This window comes from Scatophagus argus, chromosome 11 (genome assembly GCF_020382885.2).
Source record: "Scatophagus argus isolate fScaArg1 chromosome 11, fScaArg1.pri, whole genome shotgun sequence".
Classification (NCBI taxonomy): Eukaryota; Metazoa; Chordata; class Actinopteri; family Scatophagidae; genus Scatophagus; species Scatophagus argus.
Window position 1 is genome coordinate 16079154 of NC_058503.1, and position 6000 is coordinate 16085153.

The window sequence follows — 6000 nt, forward strand, 5'->3', positions numbered from 1 at the left end:
CGATATATATCATACATAATGTGGGTTTGAATCACAATCACAGGCGGGTTTGCGCTGTGTCACTCTCTGTCTATCCTGCTGCCAGACAGAAGTTTGTTCAAACCAGACACTTTAAAATAAAATAAAATAAAAAAATCCATCCTTGGTTATTCTCAGATTTCCTTATAGTTTCAGTCAAATTTGAGGTACTTGCTGGACATTTTGTTGTCATAGTTCAACAGTTTGCTGGCAAATTATTAATTCTAAATGAGTCATGTTGGGGTTGTAGTTGTTTGTCTTTTTATTAGTTGGTATATATACTCAGTGGTATATATTGTTTCTGGTTTTGCAAGTATTTAACAGATCAGGTGTGGTTTTCTCACGCTTTTGCAGCAAAATGGTTGGGTGTTATGTAAAGCAAATAAATGAGGTGAAATAATTTACTTTTCTCTGGTACTTCTTCACAACCTTCCTTCTGTATTTTTTTTTTTTCTTTCAACAACAACAGAGATGATTTCAGGTGCCTTTCTGCAGGAATTTCTACTATTACCGCTTACATTTAACTTTTATATAATTTAGCATATATTTACTGAAATTTTAATTAGGATTTCATGACAACTTGCCACAATTTAAACTGTTTTTCTGTTATTATATTTATTGACTGAACTAATTCAATAGCTTGTCATTTAGGGTTTGCATTTTTATAAATTTCTTAACTCCTGTTTCTTATGTTGGATATATTGGTTCACTTTGTTTTAATCTTACTAACACTTCTTAGTTTACACATCTTTTGTTTACTCTTTTTGGTCATTGATGTATTTTTTTGTTAATCCCACTTCTGTGCACTTCTGTGTCTTTCTGTACTCCTTTTACACATAAAGCTACAAACAATTTTTCCTTTTTTCATATAATCCAACTTGAAGCCAAAGAACTGCTAAGCAGCTGCAGTAGTACGTCTGTTTCGTTTCAGAGAGGCCGTCTCAAGTTTGACACTGGCCTGAGGGAGCAGCAGTGTAAGTACTTGCAGTGGTGTTATTATACACAAGCGTTAAATTAAAAGCACAATGCGGCATTTTAACAGAATTCAGATTACAAAAGATACAGTACTGAACAGGATACCATTTTACGGTTTTTACATCTCGAATTTAAACTGTCACAGAAGACAAAAGGGAAAATACAGCGAGGGACAATGAATTCAAAGTAAAATAAGTTGCATCTACGTGTTTTCAAACATATCTGCTGTAATCATCATACGTATGAACCATACTAACTTTATGGTTCAAGTAAGGTAGAGTTTGAGCAACTGAAACTGCTTCAGGTTAGAGTGTTTCACGGGGTTAGGGAAACATTACCGTCATGGTAAAAAGAAACCAATGTTTTAAACACAGTCTCCAGTGTTAAAGTCAAAGGCCACCCTGACCTTCTAACTCAAACCTAATGTGACAAGTGATGTGAATATAAAACAACTTCACGGCACTTGGAAGTCTCACAGAAGTCCTCAATGCCTCCATTTCAGGTCACAAAACTGAGAATTCACTGTGGCTGTAGTAGCAGCATCAAAAGTCAACATCCTGTTGTTCTTTTCACAGAGTCACACAAAAGCAATATGGAAGCATATGAAAGGAAGTTCACATCACAATGAACTCTACAATCTGCTTCTGATGAAGCAAATTATCCAGCTTTCAATTAATACCAGGGATGAACAGTGCAGCATAATTCCTTGCTTTAAACAGGACCAGGCTTTGCATTTACATGTGTATGAGGCAACGAGTGTGTGTTTCTGGGGAAAGGTTCACTGAAAGTCTTCCTTTTTATTCTGACCTGCCAAGCTGGAATTCTGTCACCAGTGCAGAAGTGTTGCATGAAAGTCATGTCCTCAGTGTAGACCACCACAATCAAAGCACAAGCTAATCATCACTCATCACCAGGAAGCTTCCAGAGCAGAGGGTACATAGCCATCACTGTCCGTTGAAAAGAGAGAGGGGAAGTGTGGTTAACGGGTGAATCCCATGAAGTCGGTAGCATTCAGCACCATTAGTTGTGTCACAGGACCTTGCCAACCACTCAAACAAATCACTGAAAGATGTTGGATAGAAGTGGAAATGATGACGTGATCCAGGACTTTAAAATCACAAAGTCATCTCACGCTCCTGTTCCACAGAATGTAACTCCACCAAATGCATATAAATGTTGTAACTATTTAAATGGAGACTTTAAAGAGCAAAGTATATATTTTGTAAGAACAAAATCTGTAGTGTGCTTTGTTCTTACCTCAAGATTTGAGCTTGTCAGAAAGGATCATATCAGTGAAAAATGTCAAAACATCTACAAACAATTCTGCTCTTGCAACATGATCCACTCCATATGTTCATCCATATGTTCAGTTTGTTGCAAACACTTGCCAAAATATGACTGCTTACTACTTTCAGATCTTTCGAGCTCAGGATAGTAGCCAGTTGGCATGCTAACTGTTCAGCGTTTACCTTCTCCAGCCACATAGAGGGAAGGGTATTTGTTGGTCCTTATGTCATACATACCTTATTGTAAACCAGCATGCACTCAACAGTAACCACCTTGCTAAAGTTGAAGACAGCAATGTTCAAACTGACCAGACGCACTTATGTTTTCATTGAAGTGGCACATTCTTTGGCTGATTCAGAAAAAAAGCAATATGTACGTTGCTCAACACTCTGCTCGATGAACTGGCCTCATGGCTCACATGAAGGAATAGAGTGCTGGATTACAGGCCTGTATAGACCCAGTGTTAATGTTTAATGCGTGCCTTAGGGCTGAGTATGCTTATTACAGATTCGTCAAAGCAACTGTTGCATTTCAGAAGGTCTGGTGTATGCATGGGCTGTTTATACTGTGCCTCTTAATGTAAGCTGTGTAACTATTACAGACGGTGGTGGCTGATGCGGTTGGCATGATGTCTGCTGCTCTAATGTGTGAAGAGCCGGCCTGCTGAAATTTCCTAGGGGATTTGCTGATCCGTTATTGATGTTTAAGGCTGCAGTTGCGTGCATGCATGTGTGTGCGCGGTTGTCGTGTATGTGGGGAAACAGGTCAGCTTGGTGGAAAGTGTGTGAGGAGACTGTGATGCATGAGTTTGTCCAGCACAACAGATCAGATGGCACTGGCTGGAAAATATTTACTATTCAAAATTAGTTAAAGAAAAAAATAAATACATACACACATACTGGTTGAAAAAAAGACAGTGGAAGCTGCGGAGATCCTGTCGCCTGCCTGTATTTACTTATTTTTTCATTATTTTGCATGAGAAGATTCTGGTTGCCAACAATTTTGGAGTTTAGCTGTTGAGTCTCATTCCCAGGTGGTCAAATAATGACGTTTTGGATATCTGATGACTTGGGAACAAGACTCAACAAATAAACGTTCACCAGAATCGCTTACCGATGCGTTTACAAACAGCAACTGACCATTGCTGCAGATTATACCTTTAACTCTCATTTCCCCACTGCAGAGGGTTGTGATGGAGGCTTTTCTATACTTTTATATGATTGTAATCTTGTCATCACTGTTAACCTCATGATGGAGTGCGATCAAAATTACCCACTTGCAAGTCACATGAACTAAAATGAAAACATGTGCTTCAGGCTGCTAACAGCTCCACTGGCATGCAAGGGTGTAATTTCCACTGGGGATGGGCAGGAGAGTAGGTTTCGCTCAGTCTTAGTCTTTCAGGTAGATTTTATTATATTCATTTGTTTTAAAGATTGTCATTTTGTTGCAAACCCTCCATACAATGGATGAGTGGTGACAGCATTGTTATTTTCAAATAAAATGTCATTATATTTTCAATTGATATTTACTGAGTAGACAGGACAGGTAATGACACATCCTGGATATTCTGTGTTGTTATACTGAATGTGTTTTTTTTTTTTTTTTTCTAATATATATTTTTTTTAATAATTATGTTAGTAGGAATACTTGTAGGCAGACTTCTGAGGGATGATAACAAATACTAATTTAGAACTAATCAATGGATCTAGCATAAAAATACATGATGATTAAAAGCCTTCCTGAACACCCAGAATACAACAAGTGACATTTTATTTTTAGGTAGTTAGGAAAATATATCATCAACATATCATCCAAAGGGATAAGACTGGATATTAATGAGTGAATGATAAGTTTTGATTTCATCAGGAAGTGTTAATTCTTTTATTACCTAGTAAGTGCATCATATGTTTAAAGGAAGTTCTTGATAAGAGTGTATCTGATACACAAGCTTTTCTCCACATTTGGAAAAATCCAAACATCAGCAGAATAAAATTGATGATGTTTGTTTGAGTAAAGCCCTAAACATGAACAAAACTGAAAGTATGTCATGTACTTGGCTGTCTGTTTAGCAGGAGCTGTCATTAGGTGATTGGACATTGTTTCTAAACATGTCCTAAACGGCTCATGTTTGTTATAGGACAAAATCTGTGTGATTCTTAAAGCTGGCTAAATTAATGGCTGCCTTGTGATTAATGGAGGCAATAAATGAAAGACCACCATGACAGAGAGCCTGAAGCCAGGGCAGAAGCTATATTAAGAAGTTTTTAGTAATTTTTCCTGATGGTAAAATTATACAGAAAAGTTCAGCCTTACTGCAGCAGATTCTCTTCTGATGAATTTACTGTAAACTGTTTGTGTCAAGGCTTTATGGGATGGGTGAAATAGACCTTATTCTTCCTCTGTTAGTAATCACTACACTCTATAAATATTCTAAAAGCGTACTAATTGAGAGTTCAAGACATATTATTCAATTAAATGATGCATCCTAAATAAGGCATTTGTAATATATCAAATTAAAACCTTATGGTAACTTAAATTTCTTGTATAACTCTTCATCAGTGTGTCCTGATTGTTGGCTTGGAGCTCATTAACTCAGCCTTGATAAGAGCAGAAGGTAGAGGGAAGGCAGATGCAGTTCTTCAAAAATGATCAGTATAATGATAGTAAAAACATTTTTAACACCTTGCACACGGTATGCTATACTACATGTAAACATATTTGGAGCTCCCATTTCCATGAGCCAGTTAAACAGTGTGCAAGTGAGTGTGATTCCAAGCTTATGAGATACTCTGCTTTGCATCTAAAAGTGTAATGACAGATGGATGATGCTAATTGGCTCTTTGAAAATCTAAAAGAAACAAAGTGATGAGGAGCACACACGGTTCTGTTGGCACACGACGTGTTTAATCCCCTCTGCCAGATAAATAAACATGCACATGGTTAAAACTGCAGTCTGATAATGTACAGGAGGGATGCAGAAAGTCAAGCTAATCCATGAAGATTGGGTTTTATCTAAATCCACAACTCCCTCTATCTGTTCTCTCATGTATTAATGTCCACAGGTTTTCTCTTTGTGAGTGCAACCTGACAAAAACTCTGTTGCAGATAGTTTTGGCATATCCTGATCTCCCTATACTTTTTCACATTGACTTTTGAGCATAAATACTGACATAAATACTGTGACAAAAGGTCACATAATCCTTTTTTTTTTTAAAAAAAAAAAAAAAAACCCTCTCCCGAGACAAAACTGCAAACACTTTAATAATCTGTTCGAATTCTAAACCAGATCCTTTGCATTTGATCAGTGTACAGTCTACACAAAACAGGTGAGACGATACCTGTGAGATATTCTATTGGCTCATCACAGCAAACAAACTGCTGTCTGAAGAAAACAAATGGGTGCAGGAAATCTACAGCCAGATCATCACTGAGATGGTCCTGAACATTTTCCACCTCTTTGCTGCTGCTTTGTAGTGGGTCCTGACCTCTGACCTAAATGAAATAAGTTCTCTTCAGGGACCAATAAAGTATCATGTTAACATTATGGTCTCCTTTCAACCTTAGCCTGTAGAACAAAAAAAGAATAATGTCTTTTAAACATTCATTGACTGTAGATGGGGTTCATAAAGACCACATGCTTGAAGGAAGGCTAAGAGATACTCTGTTCACTGCTCAAATTTTGCACTGTTGTTGAGTCTGCCAAAAAACAACGCAAAC